The 22,482-nt window shown below is 39.8% G+C and overlaps 1 protein-coding gene across 1 annotated transcript in view; it reads left to right on the forward strand.

The window, feature by feature from the left end:
• The first annotated feature begins 4,853 nt into the window (after nucleotides 1–4,853).
• The window catches only part of ccdc102a (coiled-coil domain containing 102A), a 44,571-nt gene continuing 26,942 nt past the window's right edge, over nucleotides 4,854–22,482 (forward strand). Inside the window, exon 1 of the mRNA XM_016273223.1 lies at nucleotides 4,854–4,993. The gene's annotated coding sequence lies outside the window, so the exon portion shown is untranslated. The remainder of the gene's footprint in view (nucleotides 4,994–22,482) is intronic.

Here is a 22,482-nt window from a genome sequence, read left to right on the forward strand (position 1 = left end):
TAAGAGTTAAGAGATATTTTGCTTACTGTAATGGGAGTGCCCTTTCCCAGGGTCTTCCATGCAAATTACCTTCTGTTCCCATTGAGGTGTAAACCACCCAGGTCTGGGACCTGGGTTAATGCAAATTCCAATTGTTTGTTCATGCCTCCATTTGGGGGATGTTTTATCTTGGTTGTGTATTCAAAGAATTGCAGCAAAAGGGTCGGGGCGATTCTGTAGCCAGAAAGCCCGTAGTATGAAGTGTGTCCACACACTTCATACTATGTCTTTTTCTAAAAGTCAGGTATGCATCTTACTCTTAGATTCGTCTTTTGAGAATTTGATGTCTTGTATTGATTTGATATCTTTGAATTGGCTATGTAATTGGCATAATACATATTTACCTGACTGATAATAAATTGTTACATTTGATTTATTCTGACTTACTCTAAAATTATTTTCTCAAGTAGATTAAGTGAAGGCGTATGTTTCCGCAAATCTGTGTCCAGGGTTAAGTGCACATTAGATCTCAGGTTAGATGGAGCATGGTGCACATCAGGTGAGATTATAGATTTCTGACTAACTGCTTGACTTTAGTTAAGTTGTACTCAGTTGCGTTAACTTTGGGGGGCTAGGCAAATAGTACTAGCATAACCGCTGATTATTGTTTGAGCTTTATTCAAGTTGTACGTAGTTATTTTAACTATCAGGGGGCTAGATAAAAATATTATCGAAATGTTAACATATTTCATATTACTAGCAAAATCGCTGATTATTGTCTCAGCTTTAGTTAAGTTGTACGTAGTTATGTAACTATTGAGGGCTAGACAAATAGTACTAGCATAACCGCTGATTATTGTTTTGAGCTTTAACTAAGCTGTACATGGGTAACTGTAGGGGGCTAAACAGAACTACTATTTAAAGAATGGTAAGCATGGGCGACCTATTAAATAGTATTAGTCATAACCTCTGGCTAACGATCAGACTGGCGAGTTTGTGATCGTGGGGCCCACGTAGAGCAGCCGATGTGAGGTACCCTGAGCGACATAGATTCCTAATGAACGAGTAAATATAAAGTAAAGAGTTAACTAGAATAACCAAATGTTAGAATAATAGTAATAATTAGAGACAGACAAACAATCAATTTGCCTTTCAACCTAAATTCGAGGTCATACTAAAATGGAGTCAGATTAGAATTTAATTTAAAATTGAATAACTTTGCGCGCTGAAAAGACCGAACACGCAAGAAACCTTCAGCCACCACTGGATACCTTCCTTGGGCCAAGTGTGTGGACCTTAGACCTTGTACTCCTCTTTCGGTCTACCTGTTTCCTTTCTCTCTAACTATCTGATCCAGATGTTTGATCCCTCATTTTTTTCCTTTTACGATTTTCCACTAAAGTCCAATTACTATTTTCAGTACTTTCTGAATCCATTCCATCCGTCTCCGGATCACTTCCTGAATCTACGCAACTTCCTTCCATCACCACCTCAGTCACACCCCAGTGTTGCACCGCATCTACGGTCCGACTCCACCAGTTTCATATTAAAGCGTCTTTGGTGTTTCCATGTTTTCTACAAAACAAAACCGGAAATCGAGGGGTTATGACGTCATTGGCAGGCGACACAATGACACTATGGACGCGCTCCGTGTCACTAGTTTAAATTGCTTATTTCTCTGGATTTAAACATTCTTCGAAACATTTGGGATAATGTAAGTACACAAGTCAGCAAAATATATAACACTATTCTAGTGGTTTTTGGATATGTTAATAAAAATAAATAAATAAATAAAAATCTTACATATTGTGCCTTTAAGTCAGTTACCTGCATTTACAGAGCCAATAGAAAAGAACCAAACAGCTAATTAAGAACAAGGCACAGCCCACAGCGGTCATCCTGTTATAATGATACAAACGCCTTCACAAAGTTATAACAGAGTATATGGAAGACTATATCTGTCTGGATTTTAAGAAATGCCTTCAACCAAAATGTGTGCACACTATGAAAAGTAAAGAAAGTTCTCTGACTAAAAACTCAATGAACACATCGAGAGAGAGATCTACTCACTTGATTAACATCTGCTAATATGTATCTCACTGCTTTCTCGTCTCACTCATCTGACTCATCATTCAAAGCTGACAATCATATTTTACATAGCAGGATGAAAATGATAAAATGGTTGACAGTTTTAACAGGGTAGCCCACTGTTTTTAGGTGGTAATATGAAAACACAATTCAAAATAATCTCAAAGCAGTGAAAACCGGCCTGTTGTGGCCTGCTTTCTCTCTCTCTCTGTGGCTGTTCTGCCATGGTTTGGTTAAAGTCACAGTGAAGTAAAATTTCCTGGCAGTGAGAATGAACACATCTTGTGTTCCATTAATATAAATGTAACATTAATCTTCTTTTGGAAGGAGAGAGGAGTGTGTGAAACGTGTGTATTTTGGGACACAGTTGCTAGGTGGAGTACAGGTGTGATATATTTCTTATGTGTCCCTGCTTTATAATATTTTCAGTCTGAAGAGCACATAAGGAAAAATAATTCAATTCAATTCAAGTTTATTTGTACAGCGCTTTTCACGATACAAATCATTGCAAAGCAACTTTACAGCTGACTGTCAGTTAATGTACATATGGCAGAAATGTATGGAAAAATCAATCAAAGACGTAATCAAATAGACGATGAACACTATTAACAGCAATTATTATATGATGCAATCAAACTTATAGCAAAATGTGGTAGTTATGTATGTTGTTTCAGGGTTGGCATCATCTGAGGTCCTATGAGGGGTTGGCATCACTTCATTATTGTACTCACTTCAAGACTGAAGCTTGTGTAAAATAAGGTCATTTATTTCCAGCAGTGGGAGGTGGTCCATGTTGTGTAAAGGATTGGTGTGTTCTGATTTACAGGAAGAAAACATTATGTAATCCCAAAAGGACGGTCTGGCAGATCTTTATCCATAGGAGTGAGAGAAAAATACTTTCCCCCACACTTCTTTAGCGATCCCAAAATGATTAAAAATTATTTTGAAAAGTAATAGTGTATGATTTAGGCTAAAACGCGTTGTAATTATTTCGGATGAATAATTACTAATAAATACATTTATTTTCAGTTTTCCATGTTAATTTAGTTTACTTCAAGCTTGATTTACATGCTGGTTATGGTGTTGTGGTCATTCTGCTATAACTGAGGATATGGCTCCCCCTAGAGGACTTTTACACCATTTTCAGGAAGTTATTTGCTCATATTAGATATAACTAAACATATTTTGTCAGTTTACATATACCCAGCTGGTACACATATAGCATGATAACAGCCACCTCTGTGTATGAATGCGCTCTGACTGGTCAATAAATGCTTTAATTTGCCTCAGAATCTGTACTTTCTGCAAAACTGCCATTTATAGTCTGCCCATTCTCTAGTGCAGGGATCCTCAAATCTGGACCACTAGATCCACTTTCCTGCAGAGTTTAGCTCTAACCCTAATCAAACACACCTGAGCATGTTAATCAGTGCTAATCAATGTCTTTGGGATCATTAGAAAATCACAGGCAGGTGACTGCATTGGCCCTCCAGGGCAAGATTTGAGGAACCCTGCTCTAGTGACTCGCTCTAAATCAGGGGTGCCCAAGCTCGGTCCTGGAGGGCCGGTGTCCTGCAGAGTTTAGCTCCAACCCCAATTAAACACACCTGAACCAGCTAATCAAGCTCTTACTAGACATACTAGAAACTTTGTAGCAGGTGTGTTGAGGCAAGTTGGAGCTCAACTCTGCAGGACACCGGCCCTCCAGGGCCGAGTTTGGGCACCCCTGCTCTAAATGAATCCAGTCTCTCTGACAAGACTCTCCCTATGCTACCAATTACAATGCTCTTTACACCCCTTCTGTTTTGCACCATATCCAGTAGGGGGGGTTTAGAATAGAGACGGTCTCTCCTGATGATGATAGGATAGAGAAAGATGCAGCTGCTTTGGCAGGAGGCCTTATCTGGTGCCACAGTTTGTTCATGGGTAATCTACACTGCCACAATCAATCAGATCAGACCTTTCGCTTTGGAAGTGGTGCTCATGTGTGTGGTGCAGAAGCTAAATAGATTCAAAAATGTGTTTTTGTTTTTGTTTTTTTGGTGGTTGCAGGATGAAGTCAGAAAATATGTCTGGGCTTTTTTTCTGTTACATTTTTTTGATTGTATTGAATAAATGGACAAAATGTATACCTTAAATACAATGTAAAGTGTCTGCCAAATACATAAAACAATATAATACAAACAACACCATTTGCATTACTTCTATCCACATGAACGCATAACACCAATAAATAAATAAATAAAACTACAGAGATTTGATCAGGAAACCTTAGCATTTAAATATAATCATCCTATAATGACGTATTATTGGGATATACAGATATATTTATAAGTGTTTAATGTGAACACACTGCTTTACTGCAAAAACAAATATGTTGAATAAATGTCTTTGGGTCTCTGAATAACACTGATGTGTGTTTTTCCCCTGTGAGCTCCATTTTCTCACTGTATAAACCATATGAAAACTTTTTTCTTTCAATCAACAGTTATTTTCAATAAATTTTTCTTACTGTCATTTCATACAATAGCTTATGTCAGGCTTTACAGGTTTAATATTCTTTTTTTTGCAGAAAAATGAACTGTAGTAACCGTAGTATTTTGAAATAAACTACAGTAACCTTATATTTCTTTAAGGCACTCTACTGTCAGCTATCTCACATATTTTGGCAAAATACAGTCCATTGCATAGTGGTGTTGACAAAAGCTTCCAGGCTGGAAGTTTGGTGACGGTGAAGGCGCCGCCTCCGTTCTGTTCTGTTATCCCTCCCCCTTCCATCTTTTGCTCACATTGCTCTTCCCTTCGGTGGGAAAATTCCTGCTGGAACATCCACGGTGGATTTGAACTCGGGAATTGTATTGGAAAAGCAGGGATCTGCAATACACGCTGGAGGATTTTCTTCCATGTTCTTTCTTATATTGTTCAGGTATGTGCATGTGCTAATGGATCACGGCATGATAACAGATGTATTGTTGTGAATTATCCAAACAGCGGTGTCAAGTGACATTCAACACGACAGAAATGTGCACACAGACGTCGTTTTGGACACACCAAACTTCTCAAATATGCAGTTTACCTGTGAATTGCTACGCTGTTTACCTTGAAGCTGATGTGTTGCTGTTACAAATAGTATCTTGTTGCGTTGAGTCACGTCGTTGGAAATGTAGTTCCTAGATCCTGTGTGAATAAGAACTGTTATGGAGGTTGAAAAGGAAAACTTTATGGAGGTTTTATTGTTGTTAGCCTATCTATTACTGTTTTGTATAAGACTTTATATTAGTAAACAAGTGAGCGATAACAAAAGGTTAAAATTGTCTCGGAATACAAGTTTACAAAGAAATGCATTTGGAACAAAGTCCACTTCCTCTGCAATCCAGAGTCTTTCATTCATGCTATATATAACATGTTACAGTCTTAAATGTAACCCAGTCAGTCAAAGCAGTTCAAATGTTAACTTTTGAGGAGTGGAGGGTTTTAACTATATATTCTTTTCTGACATAATACAGAGTTTGTTTAGTTCCTAAAGGCCTCAAATGCAATTCTCTCCCTCTGTCCAGTTTACAGTACATATCTTTGTGTCACTGACTGGCTAATGACAGTAGAAAAACAGGGCTTTTAAGACCATAACATCTGTTTTCCTCTGGGCTGGGTTGTCCCCTTTAAGGCTCAGTTGTAAAACCAGTAAAAAGAAAAAAAAGGGGGCTTCCTCTACAGTAAAACAGTGTTAATTGGAGGTCACACGTGATCCATAAAGCCACAGCCAGGCACACTTTTTCCACACTCGAAATAGCAAATCCGTGACCACAGAGAAATACATTTTGGTGATATATCCCCTAATAGCTGTCAGAGGAGGGTTGTCCGACAAATTTATAGTTGTCCAGAAATATTGATTCGCATCCTAAAAACACACACATGCCGAAAGGATGATTTGTAAATTACATGAGGAAAGACTTGGAGAAATAAGGCATTTATTGCACATTTGGGATCGGAGTTTGACATTGATTGTTTTTGTCTCTTGTGTCTGTCTTCATGTTTTTTTGCAAAAAATTTTTTAAGGAATGTTCTAGAATCCCACATCTGGAGCACTCTGGTCGCCCACAGATGTAGTGATTTCTTCTTCTTCCTCTGCATCACTGCATGAAAAGAGGAACAGTCAAGGCCACACTGAGCCTGGCCCTGTAGCTGCCCTAACCACGACAATCCCAACTGCAATTGCAATGTTGTCAGGACCAGACTGAGTTGAATATAGTTTGTCAGTTCCAAGGATGTTTGCTTGGTGCACAAAACGTCCATCTGTCTTCCTGTGTCTTCAGAATTCCTTCAGAAAAGTTCACCCAAAATGGAACATTCTGTTATTGTTTGTGTCACTTCAAATCTGCATTACTTCATTCTGGGAAACACAAAATTAAACATTTTGCAGAATCTGTAAGCAGGTATTTTTCATACAACAAAAGCTCACAGTGGCCACAACTGTTAAGCTCCAAGAAACGACACAAAAAGCATCACAAAAGTAGTCCATGTGACTCGTATTTTCCAAAACTCTTTTGAGCCCATATGATAGCTTTGTGTCAGGAACAGATGGAAATTTGTAATTTATTCACTGACAGTGTTCCCCTCCAGTGACTTGTTTATGAATCATTTATTGTGTCAGACTTAACAAATTGTTGAATCAGAATTGTAACTTAAATTTTGATCTTTTGCACTGACAAACCTAATGCAAGGCTTTAGAATACTTGTAAATCAACACACAAGTTGGTTGTGGACTATTTTATGGTGTTTGGTTGTGTTTTTTGTCATTCTTGGATCTCAACAGATGTGGTCCCTATGAATTGCCATTTTATGGAAAAAAATATAAATTAGCTGGATAGAAATAGAAATGACCTGATAAAAATTAGCATTTGATGATGGCACATGTAATCTAAAGGTCAAAGAGCAAGACCGTAAACAAAACACTGTTAAATATCTAGGCAAGTTTGGAACAACATGAGCATGAATAAATAATGACAGAATTGTTCATTTAGATTAGCTATTTCTTTAAGTGTAAACAGCACAGAAAACAATTTTTTTTCCACGTTTGCACAGGAATTTGCGATCTTGGCCCAGCAGTGCTTTAGTAATGGAGACCTTTCTGTATTCAGGTGCGTCGACTGCCTTCATCAGCTTGATTTAATTACACGTCTTGTTTTGGTCTGGAGGTCAGACCTGCCAGACTCCCCCTCCCTTTCAACTGTCAACCTGGCAGTGGTCAGCAGATGGTGGATTGCTTTGTGAAATACCTCCGTAAGCCCCCGAGCCTCACTCCTTCTCAAGGAATTCACTTCACTGATGGTAGCGGACCAAGCATGGAGGCAGCTAGCCAGACAGATGGAAGGTAAAAAAGCATTTTTGCCCCTGTGTTTCTTTTCACTGAAAAGAGAACAACTCGTGTGAGTGGTTGCTATGGCGACTCGGACCCATCGGCTGCACGTAGACTGAGAAAACGGGGGAACGAGAGCGGTAGTGATTTTCATATAGGGTTTTGTGTACGTGCTCCTGTATGCTGTTTGATTGTGAGAAACTGCTCGCATGCGAAACCCACATCCTTGTTTTCGCTTCACGGGCAGTACTTTTTCACGTAGGGTAGCTAAATCAAACTGTAATTTATGATTATTTTATGCAGATGTTCTGCGTTGGATGTCTTTGCTCTTTTCTCAGAAATGCAGCTTCTCCAGCTTGCATGCTGAATTAACAGTATAGGCTGTTAAAAGCGTTCTGGTGGTGCACACCCATCCCTGAAATCTCCTCGCTCTCTTTTCTGGTTCCCTGTCTCCTCCTCCCGATTTCATGGGCTGTAATCGGTTGTGATAGTTTTGGAACGCTGGCTCTGGCTGAAGTGTTTCTGTTTCACACAGCTCAGGCATGTGCAGACAGAATTAAATGGCTACAGGAGATCTGCTCCTCCTAAATGATTGAAATACAAACTCTTTGTTAGCAGATCAGCAGGAAACCGAAAAGCGGTCAAGTATAGATCATTGACGTACGATCTGACAGCCCTTTTGAGGTACCTCACACTCCCACTGTGATAATTATGGCCAACTCTGAGGTCTGTGCGACCGCAGAACTTTATGCCGCCTCTTGACAATCCATAACATCAGATACAGTTACACATTCTCTGACTGTTTTGTAAAATCACGTTGAGGGTCAGGATTTATCTGTGGAAGCCCCTAATTGGAAGTGGCACCTAAGCTCATGATTAGCATTTCTGTGATGTGATATGTGTTGGTGTGAATGGTGCAAGTGTGCTGTTGGAGCCTCAAACGTTTGTGAAAGTCAAGGGGATTTTTTTGCTCTACAGCGGCACTATTTTCTGTGAATTTGATTCAAAGGGATAGTACAACCAAAAATGAAAATTCTGTCATTAATTACTCACCCTCATGTCATTCCAAACCTGTAAGACCTTCATTCATCTTCGGAACACAAATTAAGATATTTTAATGAAATCTGAGAGCTTTCTGACCCGCCATAGACAGCAAGGGAACTATGCATGTACTCTTGTGAAATACGTCATGGTACTCTCGTGAATGGTGGCGGACTGACCCGGAAGAGAAGAAATCATTGAATAAACAAAGTTTCTGTGTTTCCGTGGTAGTTCCCTTGCTGTCTATGGAGGGTCAGAAAGCTCTTGGATTTCATTAAAAATATATTCATTTGTGTTCTGAAGATGAACAAAGGTCTGACGCATTTGGAATTACATGAGGGTGAGTAATTAATGACAGAATTTCTATTTTTGGGTGAACTATCACTTGAAGCACATTCTACCTGCAGAGAGACGACAATGCGTGATTAGCACTTTTGAAAGTTTATTGGTTGGAAAACATCTGCAAAGTCAGTTTTAAATTGCACCATGGTGTGCTTGCCTTTGGTCTAAAGGCCTGATGAAGTAAATGATTCATAGTGTTTATTTTTTTCAAAAAGTTTTAAAAATACTTTAAAAATACTATTATTATTATAAATATTTTATATTTTTAGAGATTCATAGACAGAGAAGCAGTTTTGATAAAATATATATTTTTACGATTTTTAATTTTTTAAAGGGGTCATATGATGCTTTTTTAAAGATTATTATTTTGTGTATTTGGTGTAACAGAATATGTTGACATGCTTTAATGTTCAAAAAACACATTATTTTTCAAATACTGTACATTATTGTAGGTCCTCTATGCCCCGCCTCTCTCAAACGCTTCTTTTTCTGCAAAGTCCCTCCTTCCGACAAGCGCAGTCTGCTCTGATTGGCCAGCTGACCCAGTGCATTGTGATTGGCCGAACAAGCACTCGTCGGAAATGTAACGCCCCTCACCATAATCGCGAGCTTCATCTTTCAAAATAAATGTAAAGACCGTAAATAATGTAATTAGTTTTACCATCAGTTCAAGCCCGAAAGGGGAACAGAGTCGCGTGACAGACACAGTGATGAAGCTGGTATGTGTTTGCAGTACACAAGCCACGGTTAAGACTGCTGACTCCACTGTGATGTGACCCTGTCTCTCTCTCTCTCTCTCTCTCGCGCGTGCGCGCACACACAATGCGCAAAACTCCGCATTTGAACAGTCAATAGCAAATACTTAAACTAATAACAAAACAGTAGCTGATTCAGAAGCGTCAGATTGTCATAGCAAAGTCAGAATTACCTCCTCTCCTAGGTTCACGAAACGGTCATCCATAAAATGCATTGCTGTTCTGTTGTAAGTGATCTTAAAGATTCCTAAATGCATCTACTTTCGGAAGGCCAAATAAAGTGCTTTTGCTTTCGCCTAGAAACACACAGCGTCTCCCTGACATGGCTGCTTCAACGCTAACCACGCCTTCTTTCTTTGCGTGAACATTTGGGCGGCATTACGCAAATATTTCCACATAGTGACCTAGATATGTGGGGGTGTGTTAGAACGAGGCGTTTTAGGGGGGCGTGGCAGAGTCTTAACTTTTATAAAGAATATCTCTTTGGTTTTGAGACTTTAGTCTTTGCAACTTCAGGGATCTTATCTATGCACAATCAGCTTGTAACACTCCAAAGAGAAAGTAAAACTTGAAATCGCATCATATGATCCCTTTAAGAAAGATTATTTCAAACAACTTAAGTTTTTCTTTTCAGTACTAGTAAGACTTTTTTTTTTTTTTTTACATTAAGAGACCAGCAGTTGCACACCATATTTTTGTATGGGATTTTCCAGCATTGGATTTATTCATTGTCTGCAGTAATTCCGTTAAAATAAACATTTAGCCAAAATCATCTATGAATGATTTGTCTCCTACATTTGCAGCATTGCATGTTTCAAGATCTTAAATCTGTTCCACAGTGCTTGATGTTATTTTTCTTAAAAAATAATACCAAAAAAATGTGGATGCTTTTAAGGAAAGAGCCTTGGAATTCTTAAGTCAGACTGGCTTTTTGTTGGGAAATGACTGGCTTTAGTATTCGATATCCATGGAATGGGAGGATAAGTTCTGTCAGCTCTGAATTTGATGCATGGGATTTGGATTAGGACCTGCGATAAGAAACACTGCATTCTCGCATATTGTCGCAGATACCTGAACTCTCTGTTTTTCTTTCTCTTTTTCCACCGTAATTTATGTGAATAAATGGAGAATAAATGTTCTATTAAGAATCGCCCCATTCATGCATGAAGAGTGTTGTGTCCTGTTATGAACCGGCACTTGTGTTAATAATTGCACCGATATTCTTCCCTCATTACAGCTTTACGCCCCATATCACTGGTGACGTTTTGACATATTGCAATAGTCACAGATTCTGCATTGGTCTGCAAACTATTCATATAAGCACTGAGCAAGTGTACTGTGTTTGCACACAGCTAATATTTTGTCAGCCTTTGAGGTCTTTTTTCAAAAGTTAATTTTCTTTTGTCACTTCTCCAGCTGTGTCTCTGCACTGTATATTATGGTGGTGACCTCAGTGCTAAAGTTAAGCCTGGTCAAGACCACACTAGCTGTTCAGAAAGACATGTGGGAAAAGCAGTTGTTTGCGAGAGTGGGAACTTCATAGTTTTGTTTGACACGCAGCTCCTTGCACATTTATTTGTTCTCAATGAGACTGTAAATCCATGTTAATGGGGCATAAAACCTCTAAAAGCTGATTGTGTGTATTTCTGATTGCTGCTGTTTACCTGGACCCCTCTGTGTTGTATTGCAGGCATTCTCGATAAAGATCATTGGCGTTTTGAAGTTGGAGCTGCAGGAAGGAAGTCTGATTGAATGGGGGCTAGAGTCAAAAGGATGTTGTCTCAGGAGCCCATGACGACCCCCCCTTACTCTCCTTACTGTAGAAACAACTGTTCATGCCAGCTTCAGAGTGCTTATAAGTCACCTTTTGACCCTTCAGCAGGGGCCAGTCCAGCTGGGAATAAATGCACTACATCATTGGATATTCTGTGCCTTCCTGTGGCCAATTAGCTTGCACCCCGGGCCCATAAGCAGTCTGCCAGATGCACAATAGCAGAGGCCTGTGGCTTTGAGAGGGAAGGGCTGTGGTATACAGCCTATGAGTGGTTATTAGAGAGGCCCCTCTCTGAGTCCACACAAGCCTAGAGATTTGCTGCTCGACCTTCATTTAGACTGCAACCGGAATTGGGTCCCTCAAAGCCTGTAACATTCAAGAATTTGGATGTGTCTTGATAAAGTATTGTCCAAAACATTCAGACCACTTCAAGTTCCAACTTTAATAGGATAATTTACCCCAAAATTATTTGACCGGAGAACACAAAAGATGCTATTTTGAAGAACTTTTTAAACTGTTGACCATTTTGAAAATGTCTGTGGGGTCCAAAACTAACATTGCATTTTTTAAAACGGTCAAAAAAACAGTTGAAAGGTTCTTCAAAATATCATCTTTTGTGTTCCACAAAGTTCAAGTCAGAACCTGAACCATACGTTTTACAGACATTCTTTAATATTTTGCCAGATATTGAGTATGATTATCATACTTTAAGAGGGTTTTGAAGGCTTTGGCCTTGACTGTATAATATCTGGCACGGAACTGGCAGATATTGCGCGTGCTCATAAATGTTAGAACACTTTTGTATTGTTCCGTTGTACTGTTGAGCATAGATGAGAAAACCAAGACAAGGTTTTATTTTGTGCTGGCGTCAGCCTTAAGTTTAATAGTTGTATTAGAAGGGCTGTTTCTTTAGATACAATCATCTTGAAGCCCCAGAGGTGTCTTCAGATTTCTTTTCACATGCTTTGTGGTTGACTGGGTTAAAGCCAGCTGTCTGTTGAGATCACCATTGCGTTTGCTTGGCAGGAAGGCGTTTCGATTGTGATTCCCACTGAACTGGACCTCACGGACGATGATTTATGTTAACTATCATGTGAGACTCAAAAAGACGAAGTTGCTCTGTCTCTCCGTTGTTGAGTGGAATGAGGCTTTTTTCACAAGCTTGGCAACTTAGTGATAAAACCTTTCCTCTTGGGAGTGCACATCACACTCTCTGGTCTTGTAGTTTCTCCTCTGTTAGGCCATTATCTGACATATTTACAATGCTTTTATGGTTAGTCACAGATGCAGTGCAGTCAGTGTTGATTAGTCATGTCGGCACATGAGTCTATATACTTTAGGTTGACTGGGAAAACTGCATATTCGTGCCTAATAGTTTATTGCACATATTATGTTTAATTAACAAAGTTTCTGTGCTACATTCTAAAAAAATTTCTAGACTAAGACCCAAGACGGATTCTCAGGGTCAGTTCACCCGAAAATGGAAAGTCTGTCATAATTTACTTAGCCTCATTCCAAATGCATAAGACTTTCGTTCTTCTAAACACACATTTAGATATTTTTAATAAAATCTGAAGGACTTGTTCTCATTTTTGAAAGTTGATTCACCCAAAACTGTAATACTTCGAAAAAGTTCATAAAGAGATCCCAAAATAAATCCATGAATTAAGCGGCTTAGTTGAAACATGATCGTTTTATATCATGAACAGATTTAATTTACAAATTTACATGAGCTTAACTGTACTTGCTTTGTGTGCGAGAACAAACCTCACCTGTGTCATGAATCCGGTCCATGAACTTCCGTCTGCTTATCATCAGAGGTCACCCTTTCCATTACATTGACTACACAAAATGTTGCATATCATCCCGGACTACATATCCCATCATTCATTGCACTGATTGCACACAGCACTGATTGCACACAGCTGTTTCATATTACTCACTCACTATTTAACGCTCACTCAAACAACCATTCTCGGCCGAGTATTGTATGCGCTTATCGCCAGCAGTGATAGCTACTCTACAGAGCCCTCTTTAGCTTCCTAGCCCAGCCTAGTCTTGCCTTGTCTGTTTTCTCGGTTTTTGATCTGTGCCTGTTTTCCTGGATTTATCCCTTTAGTCTCGCCCTTGTGATCATGTTCGCCAATCGTTGACCTACGCTACCTCTATGACTATTCTTGTGTCTTGCCCGCCATATACCTGTTTGCCACCGTTCGACCCTGCCTGTGTTTCTGACCTCCTCTGATGTTAATAAAGCTTGCATATGGATCTGCACGTCTCACGTCTTGTCAGCTCCGTAACAGAATACTCGGCCACACAAGGATCCAGCAGCTGTTCAAGTGTACATTGGCCAGGTATGGACACTGCAAGAATTTTATTAGCCCTTAAACAGGGTCCACGATCATTGGAGAACCATATTCGAGAGTTTTTAGCCATCGCTCACTATTCTGATTTACCAGACTGTGTACTGATAGAGTTTTTCTGTGATGGCATAAATCAACCTCTTAGGGCTAAGCTTAGACGCGAGGGTCCATGTTCATCACTCGCTCAGTTTAGGGATTATGCTTTGTTGACTGTCGGATCTTTGTTTACTCTGGGTGTCGCGGAGGAAGAACGCGACCGTGTCTGTGACTGAAATGGCGGCTGTACCAGAGCACGCTCACAAAATGGCGGCGACAGCGGAGCCTGATCGCAAAATGGCGGACACAACAGCGCCCCGTTATGTCACAACAGATCTTCCTGAGTCGAGTCTAGTCACAGTTGAAGCTGATCTTCCTGAGTCAAGTCTAGTCACCGTTGATCTTCCTGAGTCAAGTCTAGTCACCGTTGATCTTCCTGAGTCAAGTCTAGTCACCGTTGAGCTTCCTGAGTCAAGTCTAGTCAGAGTTGAGCTTCCTGAGTCAAGTCTAGTCAGAGTTGATCTTCCTGAGTCAAGTCTAGTCAGAGTTGATCTTCCTGAGTCAAGTCTAGTCAGAGTTGATCTTCCTGAGTCAAGTCTAGTCAGAGTTGATCTATCCGAGTCGAATCGAGTCAGTTTATTATCATGAGTCTAGTCAAGTCACAACTGATTGTCAAGAGTCAAGTCTAGTCACAGTTGTTCTTCAGGAGTCAAGTCACAGCTGATCTTCCTGAGTTCAGTCAAGTCTCAACTGATCGTCATGAGGCAAGTCAAGTCTCATCTGATCTGCCAGAGCCTCGTCACATCTCAGCCGTTCATCCGGAGTCACGTCACGTCTCAGCTATTCATCCAGAGTCACGTCACATCACAGCTGATCATCCAGAATCATGTCGCATCACAGCTGATCATCCAGAGTCATGTCACGTCCTGTCTGTTACACCCAGATTCTCAAGGTCAGCCCTTCGGTATCCCAGTCTTCGGCCAAGGAGGCTGTCTATGAACTCTCTGCTTGTCCTGTTCAGGCCAAGGAGGCTGTCTATGAACTCTCTGTCCTGTCACGGCTATAGAGGCCGTTTGCGAACTCCCTGCTTTTCCTGTCACGGCTATGGAGGCCGTCTGTGAACTCTCGTCCCGTCCTGTCACGGCTATGGAGGCCGTCGGTGAACTCTCTGCCTGTCCTGTCACGGCTAAGGAGGCCGTCTGTGAATCCTCGTCCTGCCTTGTCACGGCTATGGAGGCCGTCTGTGAACACTCTACCCGTCCTGTCACGGCCATAGAGGCCTTTTGCGAACTCCCTGCTCATCCTGTCACAGCTATAGAGGCCGTTTGCGAACTCTCTGCTTGTCCGGTCATGGTTATGGAGGCTGTTTGTGAATTCTTTGCGTGCTTTGTTTCGGCCCAGGAGGTCGTTTGTGAACTGTTGTCCTATCCCGACCCAGCCAAGGAGGCTGCCTCTGAACGCTCAGCCTTGTCTATCAACCCCAATGTTTTGTCTGTGTTGTCTGTCTCTGCTCTCTCCCTGCTTCGCCGGCTCTGCCTCCGTCCCTGGTCTCTCCTATCCTTGGATCTGGCCCTCCGTCCCTCCCCCTGTTCCGCCTCCGCTCCACCGCCCACCTGGATCGTATAGTGCACTACACAAACTGTTGCATATCATCCCGGACTACATATCCCATCATTCATTGCACTGATTGCACACAGCACTGATTGCACACAGCACTGACTGCACACAGCACTGACTGCACACAGCTGTTTCATATTACTCACTCACTATTTAACACTCACTCAAACAACCATTCTTGGCCGAGTATTGTATGCGCTTATCGCCAGCAGTGATAGCTACTCTACAAAGCCCTCTTTAGCTTCCTTGCCCAGCCTAGTCTTGCCTTGTCGGTTTTCTCGGTTTTTGATCTGTGCCTGTTTTCCTGGATTTATCCCTTTAGTCTCGCCCTTGTGATCCTGTTCGCCAATCGTTGACCTGCGCTAGCCCTAGGGCTATTTTTGTGTCTTTGCCGCCATATACTTGTTTTTACTCACTCACTATTTAACACTCACTCAAACAACCATTCTTGGCCGAGTATTGTATGCGCTTATCGCCAGCAGTGATAGCTACTCTACAAAGCCCTCTTTAGCTTCCTTGCCCAGCCTAGTCTTGCCTTGTCGGTTTTCTCGGTTTTTGATCTGTGCCTGTTTTCCTGGATTTATCCCTTTAGTCTCGCCCTTGTGATCCTGTTCGCCAATCGTTGACCTGCGCTAGCCCTAGGGCTATTTTTGTGTCTTGCCCGCCATATACCTGTTTGCCACCGTTCGACCCTGCCTGTGTTTCTGACCTCCTCTGATGTTAATAAAGCTTGCATATGGATCTGCACGTCTCACGTCTTCTCAGCTTCGTAACAACCTGGTTCCCAAGTACCATATTTGATGTGATTTGATCAATATATCCATATTTACATTGATCAGTATTATTTATGTGTAAATAAAAGGCTAAATTAAATCTGTTCATCATTTAAAGTGATCATGTCTCTTCAGAAGTTATGGATTTATTTTATTATCTCTTTTATGATCTCTTTTGAATCAGTAGAGTTCTGGGTGAATAGACTTTAAATGGAGGGACAGAAATCTCTCAGGTTTTATTAAAAACATTTTCATTTGTGTTTCAAAGATGAACAAAAGTCTTAAGGCTTTAAAACGACGTGATGGTAAGTAAATGACAGAATAAATTTTTTTTTTTCGTTTTTGGGTGAACTATTCCTTCTAGTAAGGAAAAAGCATTGTCAGTCTGAGAGCAGTCCCCACGGTTAGGGTTTTTTCCCTGGATGTGTTGTCAGAGGATGATGGTCTTTGCTTATGTGCTCAAGTTTTGTGTCTGTTTTGACTGTTTTGCCCCCATAAACTTTCCATTGCAAATTGTGATGTGCCCTCCAATCTGCTGCTCCGTCTGAACAATTAATCTGACTGGTCGGTTAAACAGTCTGCCTTATGTTTTATCATTTTCCACTTTGTGTATTTAAACACCAAAGTGGCTAGAAACAATGTGTTCCTTCTGTCTAAAATTAACATATGTTATGTCTGTGTTTATAGTGCTCTGTTCTTTAATCAAAGGAAAGTATGTGAGAGAAATGGGGGTGTTTGTTTTCTTTCTGGCGGATGGGTTCTCCTGATGGCTTTTGTGTTCTCTGGCTGAACCACAGAATGATTTAGATGATTTAGTCTTTTTTTTTCTTCTCCATTCATAACCAGAGCTCACTTCAAATGCTGGATGATTATTAAGATTGTGTAAGTTAATATACCTCTGTATTATCCTGTATTATATTTAAATGACCTTACATATTGTCTCAATATGTCTGCAGTTGAAATACATTTCAGTGTAGCCTTACAATATTTTTAGTTCATTATTTTGAAGGTGTTATTTAGATCTTTTTACCTACCACAGGCATCAAGTGGAGGTCTTTGTGTGTTGTGCGTGTGTGTGGGTGTGCTGTTGTGGTGTATCATGTTCCTCATCTGATCCTCATTAGTGGCAGGGAACATGAGGAGTCTGTCTGTGGGACTGTAGATGGTCTCATCCTCTCTGCATTTGTCTTAGCCTTATGTTGCACTGTACCAACAAAGAATGACTGGGACCCAAGCAGATGGCCTTTATAATCCCTCTGCATTGCTTTGAGTGTCAGTTGTTAGTCACGTTGTTTCATGAGTTTGAAACTGTAAGAGAGGTCAAAAAGCCTCTTTTGTGTCTAAATTCCACTCTTGAATCCAGAGTGTTTGACTCGACATGAGGGGTCATGAGGGTTGGCAGATCTGCCTCAGACCAGGAGGCAGGTTCAAATTAGTACATAATAATCTCTATTTGTATTCACCTTGAAATCATACCCTCGAAGCACAAATACATTCTTCTGAGTCTGTACATAAACACATTCCTAAAACAGTTATTTGTTCCTAAATATTGTTTTGCTGAAAACTTTATTATGAGACAAACAGCTCAGAGCTTAAAGTGATAGTTCACCTTAAAATGAAAATTCTGTTGTCATTTACTCAATCTCATGTCGTTCCAAACTTGTTTGACTTTTGTGTAACACAAAAAGATGAATAACGTTTGCAATCAAACCATTTTGGTGACCTTTGAATTTCCTCAAAATATCTTAATTTATGTTCCACTGAAAAAAGAAAGTAATACAGGTTTGGAACAACATGAGGATGAGTAAATGATTACAGAATGTTCCGTTTTTGGTTTAACTATCCCTTTAAGAAGCAACTTGTATGCTTTGATTTTAGACAGGTGCAGAGATCTCAGCACTTTTGCTGCTAGAGTAAGCAGCTCAATGATATCACCTCTCTCTCAGGCCCTCATTCTGAGGCAGATCTATGCTTTTGAATAAGTAATGGCCATCTGACACTAGTGGAGATCGCCAGACAGCCACCAGCTTTGCAACTTGACTTCATCCTGTATTAAAGGAATTCTGGCATCCATTACTCACCCTCATGTGTTCCCAAACCTGCATGGAATACAAAAGATTAATTTTTAAAAAATATCTTGGCTATTTGATGTGTTGTCGTAAAGAATTTGGTTTATGCATAGCCAATCTGAAGGCCATTTCCAAGCAGTCAAATGTATAGTCACTCAGATCCGTGGTACGGAGTGACTGATGGCTCAAAATCAATAGCTAGCTTACCGTGTCGAATGTAAATCACTCGTCAGTCCAGTTAACTGTCAGCTGAGTCTAATTATGGTGTTCTCTGTGTCCATCACATCAGCTTTAGCACTTGCACTGCAGGAATGAAACCGGTTTAGCCCAAGGACAGGATCAGAATCTCATGTGTTAATTAGTCTATGCTCAGTGTCCTCATCAGTCTGCATTTAGAACTGTGGCAAAGCAGCAGGGGCACATTATAAACCTTATCAGCCTGGCTCATGAATATTAATTAAGTGAAATTCTGAGTGCTAGCCAAATTAGGATTACTGCTTACCGATTGTGCATTTGTTTATTTATTGCCAGTAGAACAGGTTTGGAAAAGCTTGTGATTGATCTTAAAGCTGTCCTTTTATTAGGCACACTAATTTATGTTCGTTGCCACTGAGCAGGCCAAATGAAGTGCTAAAAATATAATAATTATTGCTAGGGTTGGGTTCAAAATATAGATTTTTCTTTTTTTAATTGAGTCACAATTTGATGGACTGATATTGATTTATGAATAGAGATGCACCGATTGACTGGCAAGGGACAGGAATTAGCCGGTTTTCTGCATAATCGGCTGGAGTGAGTGTGTGAGAGAGACTCGTGCATGAAATCAAAACAAATGAGCGCAACAGCTCACACAAAGTTATGGATGCATACTGCTGTAAAAAAAAATATTTATAATATATGATTTAGGTAAGCAACATTACACAACGTTTCGCTGAATATCAACACTATTGCAATGTGACATTGATTTTATAGCCTACAATAGTAGTTCATTAAACAAGACGTTAAAATTAAGTGACTTACATTTTAGACACAATAAGTTTTTCCTCAATTTCGCTGATGAAAATAGTTCCAATCAAAGCCACAGCAGAACTGTTGTGTCTCCCAGCAACACATAGCGGTGTTTCGTTACTGAATGAATCCACGTTTTTTTAAAGAATCGAGTGAGTCAATGATTCAGTAACCCATTCATAAAGACAGTCAATTGCCTGGTTTCTGAATGAATCAGCTAGGGCTGGGCGATATGGCAAAAAATTTAAATCTCGATTTAAAAAACAAAAAAAAAATTCCTGAATGTTTGACCAATTCTGATTATTTTTTTAACTAGTCAACTTGAAAATGTAACTACAACATGATTCAAGTAACTTTTTCTTTATTAAACCTCTAGTCAAAGAAAATTCTATTCCAAGTGCACCACACATAAAGTTGTCAACATGATGTAAATGTTAAACAAATCACTTGTTAAATGTACATCTTGTACAAACTTGTCTTATACATATTATATGTTCTGAAACAATATGAGGAAAATGCTTTTAAAAAATTTCAAATTCAAAATGACTGAAGGTATAACACCAGTAGACTATTATTAACTATAAATGTTCTGTAAAAACAATGAACAGCAGCTTTCAGCCTGTCACCATGATGCAAACATGAAATATCAGACCTACAGTAGTAGTTACAGGTTTTTTCCCGCTGTTTTCCATTGTTTTTCTATGTAAACATGGACGCGTTTGGCTGTTGCAGCGTCTCAGGCATGAAACGGCATTCTAAAAACACGGCGCTCAAGTTAAAAGAAGTTCACTCCCATCTTCTTGCATATTTTTCCTATTCCACTGCCCGCGTCACAAAAGCGCATTCTGTGTGAATGGGGCCTAGCGATATGAGCGCGTCATACGTGAGCGGTTAATCACGTGCACCGACATGCGGTTGGATCGTTCTTTTCTCTTTACTGTTGTCATTGGCATATTGTCAAAGTGTCTAATTCTAACGTTTGGTAATATTTCTATTCAAAATTGCAATTCCTCAGTTTCTAAAAAATCATGGCAAAACATTACATTCGAATTAATCGATAAAATTGGAAAAATCGCCCAGCCCTAGAATCAGCTGTTTGAACGAATCGGTTTAATTAATGACTAAATGACTCGCTCATTAAAACAGTCATTTGCCACCACTTACTGGTGGTTTGGTTTCTTATTTAAAAGTATCATTGCATTTTTCACAACGTCTTATTTGTATGTCGAAAAATATTTTAAACATTTATCTTATAAAATTATTTATGTATTTGCAATTTTGTAGTGTATATGCATTCATGGCACTTCAGCTTCATCAAACAGTCTGTGTAAATACATTTAATGCCACTTTAGATACTGTTTCTCTGTTTCCTGCAGTGGAAAGATGGAATTTGTTGATACTGATTTAATTTGAATGGTAACAACTGTACAGTTTCTTATTATTCTAACTGAATCATTTGAATTTGAAACAATGTAATAATTTGATGTGAAAGATGACACATTTAATAAGGTTAGAGGAAAAAAATGACCATTTATAAACAGAGGGAAATGACATCTCTTTTGTTATATACAACAACTCATTTTCAGTTAATTGTAATTTCTACATCTTTCCAGTCACAGAGCACTTTATTTTGCGAGTTGTTTAAGTGAGAGAACATCTGTAACTTAGTCCGTATTTGGGGGTTTGTCATGCTTAATTTATTTTATGTAAATAATTTTTTTGCATTGAAGAAAGTATAGATTTTTGTTTGTATATGCTGTCTATTATAGTTCCTAGAAAGAAAATCGGAATCAGCAAAAATCTGTATTGGCAGGTCACACTCAATAAAAAAAAAAAAAACGATATCGGAATCGGCCAAGAAAATTGCAATCTCTATTTAGCTATAAATCCCAAGAATCAATAATTTAGCCGGTGTGGTTTTTACTTGATGAGGGAACAAAACTTCAATAAACATAATTTGTAGTGTGCCTGACATGCAATAATCACATTAAGCTTTGTGCTCTGCTACTTTTTATATGAAACAAAGTTTCATAAAGACAAAATGTCTTAGCTTTCAAATTCTGCCAATGTTGTTACGAAATTCAATATACCTGTCTTGGGTAATTTATTTTGGATATTTGCAGACCACCATGGTCTCAGCATTTATTGAGAGATCACCAGAAGATTTGAGTAAGAAGTTGCATGATTTTACATAAACAAAAACGGCTGTTTTTGACTTTTGCTGCAAATTGGGTCAGGTTATATTACAAGACATTATCTCTGACTCCGATTCATGCAATCTGCTCAAAATCTTTCTGATGTACCCGTGATTTACATTTTAATTCCCTCAAGATTCATGACGTGTGTGTGTGTGTGTGTGTGTTAGGCATGGGCCCGATTACCGGTTTCAAGGTATACCGCGATTTGAAAATGTAACAGTTTCAAAACCTCTAATATTTTCCGTTATACCGTTCCTGCGGTATGCGCTGTTTTTCATGTCTCCTCAAAGACTGAAAGTGTAGGAATCCCTTCAGGTTGAGTGCAGTGTAGAGAGTAACACACCCCTCCCCCTCCTGTTGGTGCGAGCGAGCGGTGAGTCACGTGTGTGTATGACGGCGAAGGAGCTTGCTCTGGAATTTAAGGCGGGCGTACACGGTGCGATTCTGAAGGTCGGAACATCGTGAGCTCTGGCACATGTCACGATTGAGTTTATCTGAAAATCGTACAGAGGCAGTCACACAACGACACGAATTTACTACGATTTTACAAACTCTGACGTAAGCATTACGTTTCGCACCATTGATAAAAATATGGATTCTGAGGACGAAATAGTTTTCTTTGTGGCAGGCGGGTTGACGTACAAAAAAAAAAAAAAAGAAGAAAAAGAAAAAAAAAAAAAAAAAATAAAAAAACTTTTTGAAAGAGAATGCCTGTAATGGAAGTAAACCTGTTCTCAGAACCCTGTCTAACCATGTTGTCCATCTACAGCCCCCATAGTGCAAAGAGAAAGGGACAGAAAGAGCTGAGAGCTGAGGAAAACTTCATCTCACTGAGTGATTGAGAAAGCGATACTGAGATACTGCAAGGCTCGCTCCTGGGCCCATTTTAGATCTGAGTTTGCAGCGGGTGTCCTGGGGGGGTGTACGGAGGGGGAGCGGGAGACGGCTTGATTCCTCTGGTCCTCATATAGGATAGGAACTGGTCTGGGATCTCTGCAAGAACATCTTTGGCCAAGCGGGCCATGCTTCGATTTTCTCCCGAGAGAAAAAAAATCGCCTGCGAGCTCGTACGACAGCAAAAAT

Source organism: Sinocyclocheilus grahami, unplaced genomic scaffold (assembly GCF_001515645.1).
Source record: "Sinocyclocheilus grahami isolate Dianchi unplaced genomic scaffold, SAMN03320097.WGS_v1.1 scaffold76.1, whole genome shotgun sequence".
Classification (NCBI taxonomy): Eukaryota; Metazoa; Chordata; class Actinopteri; order Cypriniformes; family Cyprinidae; genus Sinocyclocheilus; species Sinocyclocheilus grahami.